Source organism: Taudactylus pleione, unplaced genomic scaffold, assembly GCF_031769625.1.
Source record: "Taudactylus pleione unplaced genomic scaffold, aTauple2 ptg000122l, whole genome shotgun sequence".
NCBI lineage: Eukaryota > Metazoa > Chordata > Amphibia > Anura > Myobatrachidae > Taudactylus > Taudactylus pleione.
In genome coordinates, this window is record NW_028284524.1 from 7,461,860 (window position 1) to 7,485,790 (window position 23,931).

The window sequence follows — 23,931 nt, forward strand, 5'->3', positions numbered from 1 at the left end:
CAGGAGGATACGCAGCCTTATGCTGGGCATACACTGTACAATTATCTGTCAGATATCTGTCCAATCTGGCTGGTTGGAATGAAAACCTGGTAATGTATGTGAGCAAATGACAATCGATTATATGGTTTTAAACACTGGAAAACAGACAAAAACGATTGTTCAAATTGGTTACATTTGTTTTACTTAACCAATTTGTCTGAACGTCCATTTTTGTCTGTTATGCAGTGTTTGTGAACAAATGTTCGATTGTCATTTGCTCCCATACATTACCAGATTTTCATTCCAACCAGCCAGATTGGACAGATATCTGACAGATAATTGTATAGTGTATGCCCAGCATTAGTCAGAGTTTTCCTCACTTTTCAATTTGTCACCACATACAGAAGTACAGAGTAATACATACTGTTCATTATTACAGTAACTGTCCTATTGGGATCATTGACACATCTATAATTCTATACTGATGCTACCCCACCTTTCTGCATCCTACTTGACTTGGCCAGTATTGCAATACAAAGTGTACAAGTGACAACTGTTACATTAATCATACATTAAGACTAAAACATGTCCATAACTCTTAGCACTGTTACCATAGGAATCATGACATATTGGGTCTCACTGACAGTCTTATCTCTCAGATCCTGATGTTTGCACTGCATTCTTGGGGATGGACATCACATAAAGACCTGTAGACTAGTTCAGGTTTTTTCATAGCCTCTTTGGAAACGCTTGTCAGTGCTCCAGTGAAAGGCAGCATTTGCTCACAAACCTAAGCCATGCACTTCTTTCAATCTCTCCTCCCTTGCACGCTCCCATCTGCGTACCCTCCCCTTCTCTCTCCATCCCTCCATCCCCCATTCCTCCCCCTGGCTCTCAATGCATTGTATTCCTGACTTGGCTCCTGCTTTGGGAGCGGCAGGAACACAATTAGTGGCTACTGAGATTTGACATCCATCTACCCAGATGACTGGATCCTCACATCCACCTCGTGTGGCTTCATCCTCAGGATTCTGAGAGCACGGAACATTCTCTTAAAGGGCTGCGTCGGGAGCCAACGAAGTGTAGCCAAGCCTTGCCCGGCAATCCTCACTTCTTCTCACCCCCATTCTTAGACATGAAGAAGAGTTGGATCAAAAGACGCTCTCAGGTAAGAGAGGAGGAGAGAGGGGAGGGAGGATGAATGGATAGAGGAGGCGTCTGACAATGATGGAGTAAACGTGGCTTTAGAAAGGTAGAGTATACAGGGGATTGTCAGGCCAACTAAATCCACACTGAGCAGAAATGGGTAACAAAGCTCAAACACAATTACAATAATGTACAGTTACCCCTGCAGACACCAAGCTAATATCACTTCAAAGCAGTTAAACCTCAGCCACACATCATCTCACAATCACATCCATATAAAGAACAAAACCTCTTAATGAAACTATGTTGGCTGTTAAACCTGAGACCTGCCCAGTACTTTTCTTACCTGACATAGTGACACTAGATCCTTAAACACACAGATTGTGCACTCTCTCTGGCATTACTTCGATGACAGACAATTGTTATGCTATATTATTATCCCCGGCAATCTGTTTAATCTGGCACTTCTAATTACATATCACTCATGTAGTGTCATTACACCTAAAAACACTCAAAGCCTAAATAAAAAAACACAAATATGTCAATAATATGTATAGTTGAGAAGTAGTAAAAAATTAATCAAATGCACAACTTCTCCTGGTGACCCCTCATAACTCTTCAAACTTCACAAGTCCCCTGGTACCTATGTGCCAGCAAGCAGGCTGGAGATCACACACAATCAGCAACATGCACAAAACGTTCAAACGTCTTCACTTCTAGCTAATGTTTAATGTTTGTAATGTGAAATCAACTCATCACTGATCACCCAAATTGAACTCACCACTGTGACGTGCACCTCTTCACCTTGGTAGAATAAAACAGAAAAGTGGATAGAATACATGACTACAAGGAACTGCTTATAATTTACTTTGTTAATTGTTCCTGTATGATTGTATTATAATACTACTACTGATAATAGCAAAAACAATTATTTACTTACTCTTTTTATAAAGACTAAGGGGCCTATCATCATTGGAGGCCGAATTAGTTACCTCCCCCGTTCCCGGCTTCTGCACGTGACCAGAGGTCACGCATGCGCAAAGCCGCGGAGGAGGCAGTAAGGAGGTTCCGCAGGGATCCGGAAGGATGCCTCTTCATAACCCAAGACCTCTTTTCCATAGGAAGGAGTGTGACTTCGAATACCAGCGCCATCTGAAGATGACGTTGTTCTTGCAAGCAAACTCAGAAAACTTCAATTTTTCGTAGTTTGCTGGATATTAGGCAGTCCTATCGGAACCCTAATAATGAAAAGCTCATTACATAAAATATATGCATGTGTAACGGGCCATTAAGTGATGAATAGGCCCCTTAATGTTTATTCATGTTGTAGGTATCTAAATCAATTGGGGAGTCAGGGGGATAATTATAGTGAATATTGTTAAAGCTTGTTTCAAGACATAACCTTTGATTAGGGACGCCAATCCCGGGATCAGGATTGGTGGGATCAGGGATTTAGGGCAAAAAATGCAGGATTTCAATCCCGGAATTGGTGGATTTCAATCCCGGGATTTTCTGGATTAAAATGCGCTGCTTGGCTTCAGCCTGGGGGCAGATCTGAGCACTAGTTCCGTCGGCTCAGACGCCTCCCTCCAGGCCTACTATGGCTGTGCGGTTGCGTGTCACATCATAAAGGTCATGCTGCGTAGCTGCACACCAGCCCCACTCCTTGTACGGCCGCACTCGCCCGCACCGGAGTGCTGTGGGTGGCTGGCATTGATTAACTGAATCCCTGGTATCCTGGGAATCCAGAGTTTGAGATTTTTTTCAATCCCGGGATTGAAAAAATGAGCCAGGGTTGGCTGCCCTACATTTGACAAAATGTTCAGAATGGGATGGGTGATGTTTCAGTTGACAGATAACCCAAAGCTTTTATATGAGATATTAAACTATCAATCAAGATGATCCATAATTATGATAAAGTCATGGAACTGAGGCGACATCTAGCACACACATCAGTGTTCTCCCCAGAAATTATTTCCAGCCGGGTGGCATTCAAAAGTAGACAGGTGGGGGCCTTCGCAATTATGTGCACGCCGGGAAAAGGGGTATCTCACTTGCCAATCCAGTCCAACATGTCTCATGCTGCTTCCCCACTGGCTCTCAGTCAAAAGTGCCCATTATACAGTGCCCCCTGTAGTTTTCCCCTTTATGCATTGCCCCCTGGCTGAAGTAGTGCCCCTATGTAGTGCCCCCAGACTGGTCCCTTATGTAGTGCCCCCAGGCTTAAATAGTTCCCCCAGGCTGGCCCCTTATGCAGTGTCCCCAGGTTTAATAGTGTCCCTTATGCAGTGCCCCCAGGCTGGCCCCTTATGCAGTGCCCCAAGGTTTAATAGTGCCCTTATGCAGTGCCCCCAGGCTGGCCCCTTATGCAGTGCCCCAATTTTTAATAGTGTCCCTTATGCAGTGCCCCCAGCCTTGCCCCTTCTGCAGTGCCCCAAGGTTTAATAGTGCCCTTATGCAGTGCCCCCAGGCTGGCCCCTTATGCAGTGCCCCAATTTTTAATAGTGTCCCTTATGCAGTGCCCCCAGGCTTGCCCCTTCTGCAGTGCCCCAAGGTTTAATAGTGCCCCTTATGCAGTGCCCCCAGGCTGGCCCCTTATGCAGTGCCCCAAGGTTTAATAGTGTCCCTTATGCAGTGCCCCCAGGATGGCCCCTTATGCAGTGCCCGCAGGTTTAATAGTGTCCCTTATGCAGTGCCCCCAGACTGGTCCCTTATGCAGTGCCCCAAGGTTTAATAGTGTCCCTTATGCAGTGCCCCCAGGCTGGCCCCTTATGCAGTGCCCGCAGGTTTAATAGTGTCCCTTATGCAGTGCCCCCAGACTGGTCCTGGCCCCAGCCCAGCACTTACCTTTACTTGCTGGCTGCTCCTGCTGCCTCGCGCTGACTGGGTCTAACTAGATCCAGCAGGCGCGCAGGGCAGGCTCCTCACGTCGCGGGTGACGTCAGGACGTCACCCGCGCAGTGCATCACTGGGAACGCTGGCCTCTGAAGCGATCGGAGGCTTCTTTAGCCTCCGGTCACTTCAGAGGCCAGCGTTCCACAGCGGGGGGTCAGCGGGGAAAAGTGCCAGGCAGCAGGCTGTTTCTGCCGGGTGATGCAATCGCAGAAAACAGCCTGGGGAGAACACTGCATATAATATGCAAGTTTAACTCTACAAAAAACACATTTAAATAATAAAGCAGCACAATGACACGCAAACATACAGAAGAGACATACACAAACAAAACACACAGTGACATATACACATATACTCTTTAACTTCAACCGTTAACTGCTGGCTCTGTCAGCATGTCACATATCCTAGAGCTGCAGGGAGTACTATGACAACTCAGGACACGGAAAAAGCTCACACACTGTGGTACCAGTGTAAACTTTGTAGAATATGGACTGATACATCCAGTGACAGCGATGCACTCAAGATATATCGCTCGTCGATAGAACAAGCTATATATTAGCAAGTGTGTACCCAGCATAAAATACTAGATACCTACAGTATTTTCAGATAGTCTGCTTAAGGTGAGTACACACCTGAAAGATATATCTGCAGATCGAGTGTTCTCCAGATATATCTGTAGATGATGGTCGTTCATACACACTGAACGGCCACCATTTATCCGGCAGCTGCGGGTCCCGCTGGCAGGGAAGCGGGTCAGGGGCAGGACCTCCCCCTCCCCTCGGCTGCATGTGTTCGGGCGGTCTGCAGACTGCCCGTACACACTTGCCGATGGACAGATATATCTGCAGACATATCTGACCATCGGCTGTGCAGCACAGCCAATGCGATATGTCTGAACGACGCGGTTCACAGACATATCGTGTGTACACAATGGCCGACAGCCAGCAGATGTACTGGCCGATCAATTGATCGGCCAATATATCGGCCGGTGTGTACCCAGCATTATAGAAACTTCTAGATTGCCATTACCAGCTAGGACAATGCTCTAAAAACGGAGATAAGTGCTGTATTGTTCTAAACCAAGACACCACTTATCTCACTTCAGATATCCGGATTATAAACTCCCAGGAGTAATTTAATAGGCTGCGGCTTTGAGACATCGGCGAGTCCCATGCGAGACTACCTAATGTTTTAAAGTAGCAGTCTTTTAGTAGGCAAAAGCATTTTAAAAAACTGCTACTTTAAAATATTAGGTAGATAAATGGCATCTTAGCTTAAAACAGATATTTAGAAGAGTTTAACCAGAATATCTATAGAGGCATAAGTACTGTCTCAGGTGAGAACAGTTTTTTAGAAGTTTATAATCAGGATATGTGGAGAGCAGATTTTGATTTTTAGCTGAGAACAGTTATCTAATAGATTATAAGTACATCAACTTGAATGAGTTGAGTGTCAGGTATTTAGAAGTTCATAAGTGGCATATGTGGAGCAGGATAAGTGCTGTCTCATGAGAACAGCTGCAGTATCTAGAAGTTTATAGTCAGGATATGTGGAGCATCATAAGTGATGTCTCAGGTTCAAATAGTTATCCCGATTTTTATAAGCAGGAAATGTGGAGAGGGATAAATTGTGTCAATTGAGAAAAGATATCCAGAAGGTTATAAGCAGAAGATCTGGAATGGAGTGAGTCCCGTCTCAGATGAGAACATGTATCCTGATGTTTATAAGATGGATATCTGGATAGGGATAAGAGCTGTCTCAGCTGAGAAAAATTATCTAGAAGGCTGTAATCAGAATAAATGGAGTATTATGACCGCTGCCTCAGGTGAGAACAGTTATCTAGAAGAATACAAGAAAACGTGTAGAAGGATGAGTGCTTTCTCACCTGGGAACAGGTATTCAGAAGGCTATAAGCAAGATATGTGAGGCAAGGTGAACACTACCTCAGGTGAGAAGAGTTATCTAGCAGGTTATAAGCAGGATATGTGGAGTAAGATGAGCATGGTCTCAGATGAGAACAATTATTCAGGAGATTATAAATAGTATATGTCAAGTATGATAAGCTCTGCCTCAGGTGAGAAGAGTTACAGAGAAGGTTATAGGCAGGATATAAGGAACAGGATGAGTGCTGCCTCAGGTGAGAAGAGTTATATAGAAGAAGGATATATGGAGCAGGATTTGTGCTGCCTAGTGTGAGTAGAGTTATCTAGAAGGTTATAAGCATGGTATGTGGAGCAGGATGAACGCTGCCTCAGGTGAGAAGAGTTACATAGAAGGCTATAAGTAGGATATGTGTCGGACTGGTGCATGAAGGGCCCACCCGGAGAATGCAGTGATAGGGGTCCATACTTAGGGGTGTGGCCAGCCTCCAGAGGGGGTCTAGGCCCCTTGAAATATATACATACATACATATAGTAAATACTGCTAGTGAATGCATGATAATGTACCAGATTAATAACAGCAATGCATTGTAGAAAATACACAATAGTCCTGTGCAGTATAATTCAAGTGCACAGTCTAGAACCTGGTCCCTAAAGAAGGGGGTGGGCCCTCAGGCAGTGGGGCCCACCGGGGGTTTCCCCTGTACCCCTGTGGGCCAGTCCGACCCTGTATGTGGAGCAGGATGAGTTCTGTCTTATATGAGAAAAGACATCTAGAATGTTATAATCAGGATATATGGAGCAGGATTTGCACTGCCTCATGGACATAGGCGAAACTAGACATTTGGTAATGGGTGGTCCACTTCCAACTTCTCATCAGTACTTGTGTTACCTTAGAAGATTTCCACTCTGTTTCGTTATGGTTAAGGCCCCAATCCATCAGCGATGGATTGCCGCGATCCCGCGATGCTACAACCCGACATCGCAGGATCACAGAAATCCAACATGTTGGATTTTTCCGATTTGACTATCGCGATAAAAAAAAATTATCGCGACCGTCAAATCGCTGACATTGAACATGACAAATGTCTGCAATCCGGCGACGGATCGCAGAACATTGATGGTGGGCGATCGGAAGTTTCCGATGGCCGATCGGAAATTGCCGATCGTATCCCTGCATCGCGACGATCCGTTGCAGATGTATTGGCACCTTTAGTTATAGTGTTCCTGATAGACCCGCCAACCGGGAAGGGGGCGTGTCCTTGTGGCACGCCCTCAATTCGCCACACTTGGGGGCATGTCCAGCACTTACGGAGGTGCTGGCGTTCCGCCTAGCATTCCCCTCACTGTGAATAGATGCTGTGCACATGCGCACGGCATCTATTGACTGCGGCCCGCGGGTGGGGAAGGCACAGGCAGGCTGTCTTAGTGGGGCACCGATAAAAGGGTAAGGCAAATTTTGCAGCTTTAAAATCGGGTAGGACGCAACGTCCCACTAAAACAGCCCAGCGAGAACACTAAGTTAGGCAGCAAAGATTTGTAGCCTTATCCCTATTATCAGGAAACTTTTTCTGAGGTGAATAGGAGAGGGGCGCCTAGAAATTTAAGGGATTATGATAGAGCGAAAATAAATGTAGATGCTTTTTGAACACTCCTGCAGGTGCAGGAGTATATATACACACACATACATACACACACTCAGTAAATGATAATAATAACAACAATAATAATAATTGGAGTTGTAGGAGAGGCTTTTCATTTAAACAAACAAACCTACATTTTAATTTACATTGGGAAAATTATCTTTAATAAAAATAAGTTTCTCTGGCTCACATTTATTAACAAAGCATTACCCCTTTAGCGCTTGCTAAATGGGTTATATCACCCATTCTGGATTTAACAAAAAGCGGTAATCTAAGATTACCAGTTTGTCCCAGCATAGTTCTCACCATCTTTAGATGCGGCCCCCATTGATGGCAATGGGGACCCGGCGCTGCCTTTCCGGCTTCAGCGAAGAATTCCAGACACTGCCGGACCGTCATGCTACACAAGACCCCTGTCACTGCCAGCGTTAGGCTGCCAGCAGTCCAGCGGAGGACCTCGCAGACGCGGAGGACTTCGCTGGACCTCGCCGGAGGGGTAAGTATTGGTAAATACCAGTGTATTTTTCATTTGTATCACAGTGATACTAAACGAAAAATGCTGCTGGTGTTAACCTTCATTGATAGATGGGGCCCTCTGTGTGTCTCTTTTTGAATATATTTTGAAATGTACCTTTCAATCAGACATGCACACCCCTACTAAATGCAACGCCCCCCACCCCCCCAAACACACCCCTATTAGATGCAATGCAGAGCCCACTCACTAAATGCAATGTACAGCAGCTACACTTAACAGTCACTGTAACTTACCTTATAGCTTATTCAGGGCACCCTCTCCTCCCCTTCAGGGTCCAGCACAGGCAACTGTCAGACTGGGTCTCTATCCTGGTCTTCAAGAGTAACTGAGGCTACACCCAAGTGTGTATCTCAGCTGGTGATTTGGCCGCGGTGTCCTGCTCCTGAGCTAGCATGCGGCAGCTGCTGCAGTGTCCCTCACTGCTGTTCCTCGGTGCTGCTTCATCACACTTCACAAGTAGGCACGTCACGTAAGTACACAGTGAAAGGCCCATTGATGGAGGCAGCAAGGAAGGCGGAGCAGGGGAGGTACTCCTAGTAGTTTCCTCGGCTCCCAGTACTTACCGGGGACCCGAAAGTTTATTGAATACAATTTCTGTCAGTCTGGCTAATGGGTGGTCCAGTGCACACCCGGACCACCCCTTAGTTTTGCCTATGCTTGTGGAAAAAGAGTTAAGATGGTTATTGGCAGGATATATGGTGCATGCTGTTAAAAATGATCTAGTACAGGCCTGTGGCTCTCCAGATGTTGTACTGCCTCAGGTGAGAAGAGATATACTGAAGGTTATCAGGAGGATATGTAGAGCAGGATGAGTGCTGCCTCAGGTGAGAAGAGATATACTGAAGGTTATAAGGAGGATATGTAGAGCAGGATGAGTGCTTCCTCAGGTGAGAAGAGTTACACAGAAATCAAGATATGTGAAGCAGAGTGAGTGCTGCCTTAGGTGTGAATAGTCATCTAGAAGGCTATAAACATGCTATGGGAAGCAGAATGAGCGCTCTCTCTTTCATCAGAAGAGTTATACATAAGATTATAGACAGGAAATATACGAGCAGGATGAGCGCTATAAGAAAAAGTGTAGCTGGATGAGAGCTTTCTCACCTAAGAACGGTTATCCAGAATGCTATAAGCAAGATATGTGAGGCAGGACGAGCGCTGCCTCCAGTGAGAAGAGTTATACAGGAGGTAATAGGCAGAATAAGAGGAGCCGGATGAGAGCTGCCTTGTTTGATTAATCTAGAAGGCTATAAACAAGATATGGGATGCAGGATGAGTGCTGTCTCATGTGGGAAGAGTTATACAGAAGGTTATATGGATGATATGTGGAGCAGGATGATCATTGCTTCATGTTACAGGAGTGATCTAGAAGGCTGTAAGAAGGATATGCAGAGCAGGATGAGTTTCGACTCAGATGAGGCCAGACATTCTGTTTATGACCATGATATTTGGAGTGGAAGAATTTATCATATATTGGGGGATATTTGTTAGATCTTGGAGAGAGATAAAGTACCTACCAATCAGCTTCTGACAATTTACAGGCTGTGCTATAAAAATATCAGGAGCTGATTGGTTGCTATGATGAACTTCTACACTATCTCTCCAAGATTTGATACATTTCCCCCATTGTCTTTGCAGAAAAATTATAATTTAACTTGGAGCTAGCAACACTTTCAGACCCAAAACCTGGATGGTGAATGAGAGATTCCGGCAGGCTATTAACAGGAACAGAATCTGTAAGAGGGACAACCCATGTAATATTCTTCACATCCCTCTGCTGCTAGGGAAATGATATAAAGCAGTACACAGCAAAACACTGCGGTAGCAGAGTATCAGATAATGGAATGATGCTTGTGGGCTTTATGCATTAGAGAAGCACAAATGGCGGGGGAAGGGTGAAGTTGTGAGAACCACCTCTGGAGTCAGTGATACATATTCTAAACATTAATGAGACGCAATAGAACGGCTAATGTATGTTAAATCTATATCAGAGAAATGTGACTAAGTCTATAGTGTCCATTCTGTAAGGCTAATATTATATTCATACAATATTCTATTGATCTATTTTTTTTGTTTAGCCTGAACATAATTACTGGCTTACTATGTTTGTTTATATTGCATAGTATATAAGATTTGCATGAATATATGATGTCACTGCCTCCAAGGGTGGTCTATTGTATGTATTCTGCACAAGGAGTTAAACCAGCACATAAATAAATGTCCCAAAGTTCAGTTCTCTTCTGCAACTAAGAGGAAAAGTTTTCCGCCCTGCTCTAGTTACCTTTTAATTAACTAATTAACCTACTTCACTGTGCAAGTGGAAGATTGTTGCCAGGTACTGAATGTGCGAGACTGAAACTTATACCCACCGGGGCAGTGAATGTGAAATTAGCAGAACCGTCTTGTATTCCCCACACAATAATTAATAAGACTGGCACTTACAGTAATATTGATATTCAGGGGGTATGGGTGGCATCAAAGAGTACACTGTACCTGCACCCTAAGGCCAGGTACACAACCTTAGGCCGGGTAAACGTCAGGCAATCTTGCCGATGGTCGGGACAAATCCATCCAAGATTGCCCGTACACACTATGCAATTTAATGAACGACGGAACCTTTATTAAACTGCACAGCCTGCATACGATATTGTCTGATAGGCCGTGCAACATTGGCCAATGAGAAGAGGTCATATGTGACCTGCAGGATCGCACAATTGTGGGTACACGCTAAATGATCTTCACGATTCGTTGTTTTAATATGACAAATCGTGAAGCCATCGTTCTAGTGCGTCTCTAACTAGGGAGGGCACATATGCATGTATCTGGGAGGAGCCACAAGGATGTGACAGATTAATAAAGTACAACTGCTAACCTCAGAATAAATAACCAGATGTTTATAACATGGGAATAACACAAACAGGTGTAAAAAATAAAAAAAATATTTATTTATAAATGGTATTTTTATAATGTGTTACTGTACTGTCCTGGACAAACATGTTAACATAATAAAAACAGTTTTCACTATAACAGTCCATATGCAGCTAAAACCTATTAAAAGAAATCGTACAGCATCAAAAATAGCATATAAGCATAAAATTATATATACAAAAATATTTTATCTTATTCTTATTTTTTATTATTGTAATTTTTCAGGTCTATATGTATTGTAGATTTACTTGTAAGATCTAAATCTTACGAGCAGGGCCCTCTTGTGCTTCTCCCTACTTTAGTTTCATCTACGTCTTACTCACCACTAGGGCACCTAACACTTTGCTGCTTATGCTCTGTTGCTTATCTGGGTGTTATGGTCGCTAATGTAGCAATATATATTATCCATGTCCTGGTCCTGTATTGTATTGTATTGTTCTGTAAGTCGCTTGTCTACAATTTGTTTATGTACTTTGTAAGGCGCTGCGATACATTTGTGGCGCCATAAAAATAAATGATAATAATAAGCTACAGTGGCTCCTAATCCTTATGTCTACATCCAAAAGCCACTGGGAATAAGGGACTCTGATATTGTGCACAGTACATAATGATATCTTTCCCTTCACAGAGACAACACCAAACATTTAGGATACTAACGTACAAAGCTAATTGTTTTAATTATAATGGAAGTGAGCTTACTTGGTCAGTTCATTAATTACTAATTAAATCACTATTGAAAATCTATGCTGTTTATCTTGGACAGGATTTTAAACCTAGCACAAGAAGCATTCTGTGGTACATGCAGAAATGCAGCCACATAAGCATCACGTCCCCTGTACATAGAGGTGAAGGAAGAGAGAATGGATGTCACAGACAGTACGTCACATCCCAGCGTCACAGACAAAATCCCATGGGATCTGTTCAAATGCAATACTCGTAGACAGTGTGACTCAGCAGCTAGCACGGCCTAAGGATGTACACCCCCTTCCCTACGCTCTCTGCTCTGCATCCCCTAATCCAAATTGTTCCTGTGTTATACACTAGAGGTGCAGAAAGGCACAGCGAAGCCTTGATTACAATGATTTCTGCCTCAGAGCCTCTCTCCATCAAGTACAAATTGACTACAAATACCACAATAAATGACTGTAAAGCTATAGTTACAAAGAGCTTTTTTTGTGCCAGATAAAAAATATGTGTTCAATCTTAGTATGGGGATTCCTTTTTTTTTTATTTGAATAGCAGAAAAGCTGGTACTCCGTTGCTTAGCACAAATGCTTATTGATTAAACAATTAGCTCCCATGAGCAATCAGGAATAATAATGCATTTGAAAGATTCCTATATAAAACCACACTGATGTGTCTTTATGCAATAAGGATTTATCCAGATAGTTATGTGTCCACGTGATTGACCTGATATTCTTGAGGAAATTATTATTTCTTGAATATTGGTCCAGCTCACAAAATTGTCATTAACGTAGAGATGTGCCCTCACACATCTTGCCTCAATACGTCGTGCCTCGCGAGATGCCTGGCACGAGTGAGCCGTTGACTCGGATTGCAACAAGCGTCTTTTTCGCCCAGAAATAAGTCAGTTGCAAATGGATGCGACACAAGCCTGCACTGTTTAATTTGATATGCAACACTTGTATATATATATATATTTGTGTGCAACGGAATCTATTTATGAAGCACAACAGACCTTGGTGTGGAAAAAAGCAGCTGCCGTAGCACTTTGTGTGCAAACACAGATATACACAGATATACAACAGTGTTATCCCCAGAAAATGTTTCCAGCCGGGTGGCATGAAGAAGTAGCCGGGTGGGGGCCTTCGCAATAATAACCCTGACCTTATAATGATTTAAACTTGATATAACAATTTATATATTAATTCTCTTCTTCTTAGAGGCCCAGATACTGTGCCCACTTGCAGGTTACACAGAATATATTTTTTATACAGCTCTACTGATACTGGTCCCACTTGCAGGTTCTCTTTAATCAGTTCAGGTGACTGTTCCCGCCTGAACTTTTATACAGGAGGGGGGATCTTTGTCCTCCAGCCAGACATCGCCCCTGCACTGTGATGGACAACTACCCCCCCGCCCCTACCCTTGCTCGGCACTCTCCCCGGACCCAATGCCGTGTCCCCTGCCCGGCACCTCCCCCGCACCAATGCACCGTGTCCCGTCACCTGGAACCTTCACTAACATGTCCTTATTGCCGGCGGACACGGAGCCTCCAATGTAAAGAACGTGACGTTGGCGATGCTCGGCGTCGCATCCGGCATCCGTGTCAACAAGGACACATTGAGGGTGACCGGGATAGCGGTGCATTGGGGCGGGGGTAAGTTCCGGGTGTTAGGCTGTTTCTGCTGGGCGATGCGCCCTCAGAAAAGAGCCTGGGCAGAACTCTGTACAAGTGTCTCATATCCAATTAATCAGTGCAGTCTCATGAAGCGGTTTGTCACATCCATATGATCATATCCATCCACTTATAGAAATAGCCATCATCATTAGCGCACAGTACTTACACCAGCCCTATACCTGGCACAAGTGATCAGATGTTTCTGTACATAGCCCGCAATTCTGCCTATATGCCCTCTACATGCAGCACTGTCACACTCACCACCCAGTTGTGCTCTTTCAGCTGCAAGTGAATATGACTCTGAACTGGCCAGAGTTGCTCATGGCTGTATATGTTTGGCTGCGGAGTATGCATAGTGCTAGTAATTGCAAGATCCGTCTGGAAAATGGATTTGCGTGCAGCTTTGAATCAGCCCCATTGTGCGTAAGTAATATGTACAGTTTATAGGGGGTCACAGACTTTCCTATTGTTACGTCTGCACTGACATTTTTTACTCTGATTTTCAGAGAATAAGCGTTCAGCCCAGCACAGATAAGCTGTAAGCCATTACCACACATCCCGTGCTGCATCTTTCAGCTCACAATTACCCACCACAGCACTGCCATCCCCAGCTTAACCCCTCGCAGTAAGCATATTAGCATTTAACAAAAGTGGAGTAGAAAATGTATATAATGACATAAAAACATTCTTGTAAATAATGCAGCGACATGTGCCATCTTTCTACATATTACCAGGGTGCCTGCTGATATTGTTATTCTTCACTTACATAAAAAGACCTTAAAGTGGCAGCTGCTAGCATGTAAGGGAGACAAATATAGGTCAATATATATGTATTATTAATACGTTTCAAACAGAAAATGCAATATTCTGGACCAAGTGACTATATGCTGAACTTTATGCCAGGGCTAATGGGATTTACTGGACCTTATGGCTACAGGTTTGCTCAAGCATAAACAGATCTAATACTTTTCTGTTCGGGGCAGTGTACCCTCTAGACCACCAAAACCTTGCATTGGTTTTAGCACATGGCATCCGTGACTTATAGTCAGGGACTTGTGAGGCTGACAGATCTGCAGCAGCGGGGAGACCCACCTCATTGCTTATTTTCATAAGCTCCTGCTACCTGATCAATTAGAATGTGTTAACTGCGAGTTCTCCCAACTGTGCAGGAACAATCTACGCTCTTCATGTGCTCAATGTTCAGTTTTCCTTCCTGGCCTGCAATACACAGCAGAGTGTGTACACAGATTGCAGGCAAGATGGAGAATGGAGAGAAACTATGAATGTGAAACATGCAAAAATCCTTGGGGGAATCAGTGGAGGCAACATTCCTGCATGAACATTAATAAACCAATATTGCTTATTCATTATATTAAGTTGCCAATATTAAATGATTGGCAATAAAAATATATTTATGATGAGGGAAACAATTAATATTTCATATCACTATAAATGTTACACATCATAAAATAAAGCTGGGTACATACTAGAGCGATGTCAGGCCGATATGCTGTTTCGTAATGACATATCGCTTAGTGTGTCCCGGCAATTGCGCACTCCCCCGCTCGCTTGCACCGGTCGCCAGGTTTGATGTGCTGCACAACAAACCAAGCGATATCATTATCAGTGCATTGCTAATGAATGACGTAACGCTGATCGTTCATTAAAGTCATCTAGTGTGGATGCACAATCACTGTTCACGGGCATTCGTTCTAATGTCAACACTAATTATCGTTGCTAAAGTGTGTACCCAGCCTTACTCAAACTGAGGTATAGCAAACATTGCTGTCACCTAGAAAATACTGGAAAGGATTGCAGAGTAAAGGCCCACATACACGGTGACATATAGCAGTAGATCCGACGGATTGGTACGATATCGCTGCTATAGCGTACAGTGTGGGCATGATATCGGCCAGTGCGCGCTCGTGTGGGGTCATACATCCAGATCTTACTGCATGTTCACTTGATCTGGGGATGTGATGTATGATCCCATGCAGCGCTAGACTAGAGGGGGAGGGGGGCGGCATATCGGGCGGTCAGACAGCAGATCGCTCCGTTTGTGGGGACCACCCGATATGTCGGCCATCGGATCGGCAGTCGCAAGGTGCATATCGCACCATGTATGGGGGCCTTTAATGTGAAGCAGCCTCCAACACTCTAGTAGAATTACGTTGTTGTTTTTCTTGTGTATTCCTTTTAAGTTCATTGAACGGGATGCAGTTAGGAAGCCGACGGTCGCAATGCCTCCCGCCAGCTTCCCGACTGTCTAATCCCGGCAAGGTACAAATGACAGATGTCGAAATCCCTGTCATTATACCTACGCCGGGACCCCGACACCCGGCTTACCAGTCGAAGGTAAGCCGGTCGCGGACCACCGTGCAGGGGTGGGTGCGATTAGAGGCCCCTGGGGGGGACTTGGGGTAAGGCACCCCCCCGGAGGTTAGGCTAGGGGAAGGGGGGGTTATGGTTAGGCACCCCCAGGGGGAGGTTAGAGTTAGGCACCCCCTCCCCGGGAACTTAGGTTTAAGCTGTGGGGAAGGGGGGGTTAGGGTTAGGCACCCTTAAGGGAGGGTTGGGGTGTAAAAAAAAAAAGGTTAGTTAATACTTACCTTTTGTAGCTACGGGGTCTTCACCCCTGCCAGGCTTCCGCTGTGGGGATTTGAACAGCCGGCGGTAAATCATACTGATTCCCATTGAACATGCATTGCATTGCATTTGTTCCTGTAATAGAGACACATGGTCTTTGCAGTAAGCACAGTATCACGGTTCACAAATACAACGTAATTTAATGAATGGGGTTTATGTTGCAAGATAATTATTTCCATGTTCTTAGTGGGGGCTGTCATCAGTTCAGTGCAGACAACAAATCACAATGTCTGCCTGAAAATGAGTAACTATCAGGTGTGGTTAAAAGCCGGATCAATATTAAATATACAGTACTTAAAAAGCCAGATCCATACTAAATACACAGAAAAAAGTTGGATTCACACTGAGGGCCTGATTCAAATCCACACGCAATGCCGATATTTACACAGCCTGAGAGATTGTTAGCCATTGCGCATGTCTGAAAGCTGCACTGCGCATGCGCAGCAACTGTTTTCTGATCACGCACACACAGAGGATTCACTCGCAAAGTGAGTGACAGGTAGTCCGTTTTGGGGAAGGTAACAGAGGGTGGTTAAAAAAAAAACACAGATGTGTTGGACTGTTTAAACACTGTTTTCAGGGTGTGCATAAATTAGCCACTGCATCCTTGCTCGCAGCAGGAGAGCCCTCTGCGAGTCTGGAGACCCGCTGTGTCTGCGGCATCTTAGATTTACACAGAAGGCTGATGGCCGCCTGATCTGTTTTCGATATTTCTGTTTCCAGTTTTATGTGCGAGCGGCGGATGTGAGATGCTTTTAGTGGGAATCTCTAAGCACTGAACAACAGATGAGTCATTAGCATATTTTGGAAATCGCGATCTGGGAGACATTTGCATGCGGATCTGAATCAAGCCCTAAATATATGGAAAAAACTGGATCCATAACGCACAATGGCCAAGTATGCCATGCCTGTCCAATTTGTCACTTGATACTCTAACCCACCTCTCCTATCAAATTCCCATGTGCGAATGTGCCTTTGTTGCCCTCTTGCATTATAAAATCTGGCAAAGAAGCACTACTGCCTGTCTGTATTATTCTGCTGTAAAACCATTCTAATACTGGCCCCACACATAGCGATATTTTACCCGATCTGGCCGATTCCGACACATTGGAACAACAGATCGTGTAAAATATGGCCAAATCCCGTCCCCCGCTGGTCGCTCATCACATCTTCAGATCTGCCGTGCAGTAGGGCAGATCTGACAATCTAGGACACGATGCACTGTGAAAGTCTGGATGCAGGAGAGATCGTTTGAAGATTGGACACCAAATGGTGTGCAGAGCTGCCGGGGAGAGTTTCAAGGGAAATCGTACACATCGGCTGATCGTGTGCAGATCGCCATGTGTGTGGCCAGCTTAAGTGTTCTGGCCAGTTCCCGGTAGTCTTAGCGACTAGCAACACACGATGGTCAGTAGTTCTCTGGGAAGCACATATTTCAGCTGTAAAGTGCAATGAAGGATGCCAACACTCAGAAGAGGTATCCGTGCGCCCTCCCTCTCGTGCCGGTGTGTGCGCAGAGTAGGGATGTGCAGGCTCGGATAGGTTCGAGTTTGCACGTGGAGTTCGGATTTTTCCCTCCAAAAAAACGGAACTCAGAACGAGGCAAAACGTCATCTTACATGGACGAACATCATCATTCCTGGTCTTTTGTCCAGGAATGATGATGTTCGTCCATGTAAGATGACGTTTTGCCTCGTTCTGAGTTCCGTTTTTTTGGAGGGAAAAATCCGAACTCCACGTGCAAACTCGAACCTATCCGAGCCTGCACATCCCTAGCGCAGAGTAGACTCTGCCATTGTGCCCGAGTCTACTGCACATGCACAAATCTCCAGGTAAATGGTGCAGGCTCCATTTTCCCGATGATTTCTGTGCCTGCTGGTGGAGAGAGTCCCATGCACCACACGCCCTGCACCCATTATAGATATAGCAATGCCAGCGCTATATAAATATTTATACAGGGGCCCATTTATCAAAGTGCATTTGAGGTATAATCCCCGAAAACAACCAGATGTATCACAGAGGGACTGCAGCAGATATCTCCAATACCTGCTGTGATCCCTCCATTACCGCAGTCAACCGCATCCCCCCATAGGTTTCTATGGGGAATTCGATGCTGCCAGATTTACCAATATCCGGAATGCGATGCACTCCAGATATTGGCACACGCAGGTAACGCCATCTGAAGATGGCGTTAGCCGCTGTAGCCTATGGGCTACACTGTGCATAATTAGCCGGCGGAGGAATCTGCCGGAACCCTCCCCGGCTATGGCAGCTGTGCATGTGCAGTCCGTGGGACTGTGCATGCACACCACCCCCCGCACTGGCCGGCAGCTCTCCGGAGACATATCTCTTCGGAGCCCGTGTCGCTGCATGTCCCGGATGATACATCCGGCCATTATGATTGCATTTTGCAATGCGATCATGGGCGTTACTGGCATGCCCTGATTGCGTTGCAAAAGCGATCATTGATAAATGGGGGCCTGAGTGCCTTATAGCCAGCAAGTTTTTCCCAGGACAGTACTGCTGGCAGACATACCACCTTAATACAATGGCTTGAGCTGGAAGTGTTAGAATACTAGTGCATGATTGTGTATACATCTGTATAGTAATTGCCTGGCCTCTCACCTATTTTATTTATAGGCACCACAATGCGGATACTTGTGTAATATGTGCTGTGCGAGTAGAGAATCTCCCAGCTATTGGTTGTGATGCTATGTTCTCCTGTGAACAGCTGCACTGCGGGCTACTCATAAAATATTCAATGCTCTAACATGGCCAAAGCCTTTGTTAGACCTGCACGCTGTGTAAGTGCACAGAGGCTATACTCCGCTGCTCTGGCGGGACAGAGAGGCGTGTCAGCTCTAGCTTCATTTTGTCATATACCGCATATTTAATGTGGTCAGTTGTGAGATTCACGACTAATCATTAACCTAAAATCAGATTACACTCCATAGACGTTATATCAGGGATGCTGTCATTTGTGTAGCAGGTGGAAACCCGGCAAGATCTGGTGATTGCAGTCTATAGATCCTAGTCACTTTGATATAACTTATGGATGAGTATGGGGGTAACTTACCTTAAAGAACAGAGTTTGTTATTGCATAAAGCATAGCATCATGCAAAGTGCCAGCATATGCATAGGTCTAGCCCAGGCCCACCACCGCTCCGCGGACCGCACCCTGGCCTGTAGCTATAATATGCTATTTCCCATGATGCATTGCAATCCGATCAGCACAGGTTGCCGAGTAGCCCCGCCCTTTCCCAGACTCCGCCCCCTTCTTTTCTACAGGTTAGTGAGAGTTTGGCTTTCAGTCTCAGCAGCACACGCACAGTGACAGCAGCAGTTGCAGTTGCGAACAATGCTGGTCATGGTCAGTCTCAGAGCTGTAATTCCGTAAGTAGTGATATTCAGGGTAATTTACTAAAGACAGAATGAAGCTCTTATGTGCCTGTCAGCTGCACATATTTGTGAGTATGGCGCCTCCATACAGTCCAAATATAGCATGTTTCAAGTGCAGTTAAGGTGTCTGTCATAGGCTGCATAGCAATAGGCTCCTGCTTAAGGTTTTCACTGAGCACTGCACGGGTCGTATTATTATAACCCATTTGTTCTTTTAATAAACAGAGGGGGTCCAAAATCCGTACCTAACCCTGTTTCAGAAGAGAACTCCAGCCTTCGGCTAACGCGGCGCTGCAGGGAAGGAGCTGGGTGCCCGCTGGTAATAACATCTCAGCGGGCGTCAGGCTTAGAGCCTCCCTGCGGCGCCGGGCTGGAGGTCACTGACGCCGGGTGCAGCGGGTGCACCTCTGCACCCGACACCAGTGACCTCCATTCCTGGGGGTAATGGACAGACGGCAGGGAATGCAATGATTCATATGCATGCCCGGCTGTCCGTCCATTACCCCCAGGAATTCAGTTTTACCCCAAATGGGGTAATTTACCCCTGTTCCCCGACCACTGATAAAGTGCATATGCTCTGTGCAATCTTCCAAAAGCCCAAATGATATATCTTGCATCTTCTGGTGATCAGATCGTTAACTATATAATGTAACCATATAGCCTGGTTGTTCGGTAGAGCGTACACACTGGATGATCTGAGGGGAATCAGTAATGAGATTGCCAGCTCTTCCTGCGTGTACAAAAGATCTGAAGATGCGACGAACAACGACGCCGGAGCGGCATAGTGCATACACACTTGACAATTCTAACGATTTGTTGTATTCAAAATATCATCTAGTGTGTAGGGACCTTAAAAGGCGTATCTGTGTTTGATGCATAGTATTAAATATGTGCATAATAGCACAATATTGCAGCTGCTGCTAATGCTATATGCATATTTATAGGACTAGCAGGTCCCATAAAGACAGTCATTTTTGGTGATTTACGGGGATTTGCTGGTATACACATATAGCAAAACTATTGCACATTTTGCAGTCAGTGCATGCTACACACATGTAGGAAACATCAGAGTGGAAGGGGCTAATATATAATCCATGATCAGCAACTTCCATCAAGTTAGCTGCGCTCCCTGTATCTGTGCAATGTTGCCTGGCATATACATATAATGTTGGGTACACATTAGGACAACAGATCTATCAGGAGACCGATTCGCCATTCTAGCGGACGTTTGGTAAACTACAAATTTATCAATTGGCCGCTCTATATGTCTAGGCTGACATCACAACTGGGCAGGCATTTAAATTGCCCACGCAGTTGAGATGCCAGTGTTGATGGGCCCCTGCAGCAAGTATACGAGCAATCGACAGGTTGCCCATAAATACACACAGCCAGATGCACCTATATATCGTTCAGTCATATCGGCTATGCTGCTGGGCCGACCTGATATGTGTGTGAACGACGTTGTTCACAGACATATTGGGTATACACACCCGCCGGTGCACTGGCGATATATTGCTTGTCACTAAAAGAGCGATATATCGCCAAGTGTGTACCCAGCTTAAGATCCTGTAATGTGAATTTTGTGGTGCCTGTAAGCATAGTGGAGATGAGATATACAGCGTGATTCAGAGGAATGTCGCAATTCTATATATCACACAATGAGATATTACAGGCTATTGGAGGTGTGTGATATTGTGGTGAATCACAAGTGTAAAAGTGCTTTTTATCTGATAGTTTAGCTATCAGGGTGCTGGGTAAAATCTAGTTAAGCTCATTGTGTCAGTTCTACATACATATCTATCTATCTATCTATCTATCTATATCTATCTATCTATCTATATCGGGTGGGGAACCTTTTTTCCGCCGAGGGCCATTTTGATATATATATATAACATTATTATTTGCGGGCCTGGTGCAAGCCACGCCCCTCCATGAGTCGTCATGTGGGGCGGGGCCACAGTTATCGGTGATTACCGCAATGCACGGAGCATCCTGAGGATGCTCCGGGGGGCTGTAAGGGCAGCGGTGTGACTGTCTGAAGCGTCCTAAAGACGCTTCAGGAGGTACTGCTGCATAGATTCTGACTGCAGGGTACTATTCTAGGCACCCTGCTAGCCAGGCGAGTTGGCGTTAAGCCCGGGCCGTGTTAAGTTAACACGGCTCGGCTCAAATTGAATACGGGCCCAAATCTCTTATCCATGTTATCTCCTACCTGGACTACTGCAACCACTTACTCTCTGGTACTCTTGCTGCTTGCCTCATTTTCATCTCTTGTTGCCCTAATTCTCTCTCCCCTCTTTCAACGGCTCCCCTTCCCCCACAGAATCCACTTTAAGCTCCTCATCCACACATTACAGCACTCAATCACTCCTTCCCACCTCATCTCAGTCCACACCTCCTCTTGCCCTCTCCGCTTTTCTGATGATTTCCACCTTTCTTCCGCATTGATTCCTCTCATTTCCACATCCAAGGCTTCCACCATGCTGTTCTCCTGCTCTGGAACACACTGTCCCACAGTATCAGATTGTCTACCAGGCTGTATTGTTTTTTAACATGCCAACAAAACACACCTGTTTCTTAGGGGGCAATTCAATTGTTTGAGAGAGCTAGCTCCTGTCTAAAATGGGCGGGAACTAATTCAGTTGTTTTGGTTGACCAGCCCCGAGGCTGCAATTACCACGGTTTTCTGCTTGCACCATGTCTGGGAGGGGGCAGCTAGGTCGGCACAGAGGGGGGCCAGAAAAGTGTGCTGTGCAGGTAGGCAAGTATGCACTTAGCATGGGAGAAGCTGGTTAATGCGGCTAAACCCGTGGATTAGGTCACAAAAATGCGGCTGTTACAACCAGTGCTGTGTTGATCATGCAAACAATTGAATTAGCTCCCAGCCACTTTACACGGGAGCGAATTCTCTCAAATAATTGAATCGCCCCCTTAAAGTCTACCATCTTTCCTTTAATCCCAGAATTTCAGGGACACTGGAGGATTAGACAACCTAGTGAAATGGGCAGGATAGGAGGGTGATTCACAAAGAGTCATGTCATTTTGCCCCCGGCCCCTCTTCATAGACCTGATATTTGAGGCCTAATGACGAGAAGTGCACAGTGATTAGCTGCATCTCCCCTCCGGGCACTCTCCCGGAGGAAAACATTCGAAAGTCCGTAAGTATGAAGTATGTGTAATTGCCAAATATTGGAAGTGTGTCATATTGAGGTATATTTTAGGTATGAGATTGCATTATATTGGAAGCGAGTGATATTGATGTATTTTGGAAGTGCGCCGTGATGTAATATTTTTACCTTCTGTTTTATAATTATATGGTATTTACTTATGTCATGCTCCACTCAAATGTCAGTTTGTTAGAAATAAAAAAATTATAAGTAGCTGAATATTGAGGTATATGGCAGGTATAGTATATTGTTGCTTATTGGAGGTATAGGAATATAGTATATTAGAAGTACAGTATGTGATGTGATATTAAGATATATGACAAGTTTAACATACACCTCAGCCGTCCCCTGCTCCATCCAATACTGCCCTATTCCATCCCCTCCCAGAAACCTTCCAGCATAAGCCCATTCCAGGCCCTCTTCCGACCCAATTGGACCTGGCATCTGAGAGGCTCACTTCAGCAGCCTCGCCCCTCCCGTAATACGCCCTGCGCCGGATCTAGAATGATCACTAGTAATATTAAGGCAAATGGCAGGTATGAGATATTGCCGTATGTGATACTGAGGTAAATGGCATATATACAGTATGTGTGTGTGTGTGTATATATATGTATATATGTGTGTGTGTGTGTGTATATATATATATATATATATATATATATATACACACACACACAGTGTAGGCAATATCAACAATTTAATTTTACAACATAATGTTCTTGCATATTGTGGTTTTCCCACGCTGTACATTATTATGTCCTGCTAAAGATCATTATAACAACATTCTATTAACGCCCAGGTCTGGTAACCACCAGCGTCGTGGACACCTATAACTAACTGGCTAGTAATAGGAATACTGGAGAATATTGCTACCCCCACCCGCTTATAGGTGATCATTACTTCTCCTTGTTTCTACACATTATTGTATAGAGCTCGAAAGACCTTAAGTGATGGTGACAGGGTCAGCAGCCATTTCCATGACGATGGGACAAGAATTCCTGCTGGAGTTATTATTAATTTATGCAATATAAATCTCCTACCACTGGATCTTCTACAGTAGATTAGATTGTGAAGCATAGCCAGGGTCAGTGAAGGGTTGTCCATACATTCAATGCACCCTAGTCATTTGGCAGATAACTCAATTGCTTCTCTTTCTCCTCTGTAGAAATCAGGACACTCACGGAGGGTCTTCGGACGTTTTACTCATGGTGCGTTGCTTTACCATCATGTACTCCAATATCCATCATTTGTATGCTTGTTTAATATAGTTTCATTTATAAATAAAAAAGTAAACATTTTAGCAATAAAAAAAACACTAAGCACTAAGGCACTGATTTATTCCAAAGTGCTACT

At 44.8% G+C, this 23,931-nt stretch overlaps 1 protein-coding gene and 1 long non-coding RNA gene across 2 annotated transcripts in view; one reads left to right on the forward strand and one right to left on the reverse strand.

Moving 5' to 3' along the window:
• The window catches only part of LOC148524040 (uncharacterized), a 69,989-nt gene extending 50,804 nt beyond the window's left edge, over nucleotides 1-19,185 (reverse strand). Inside the window, exons 1-2 of the long non-coding RNA XR_015878396.1 lie at nucleotides 19,088-19,185; nucleotides 15,975-16,086 (exon numbers count right to left, since the gene is read on the reverse strand). This is a non-coding gene — a long non-coding RNA (uncharacterized LOC148524040). The remainder of the gene's footprint in view (nucleotides 1-15,974; nucleotides 16,087-19,087) is intronic.
• SPEG (striated muscle enriched protein kinase) overlaps nucleotides 1-23,931 on the forward strand; it is a 246,545-nt gene that overhangs the window by 58,378 nt on the left and 164,236 nt on the right. The gene's annotated exons all lie outside the window — the stretch shown is intronic.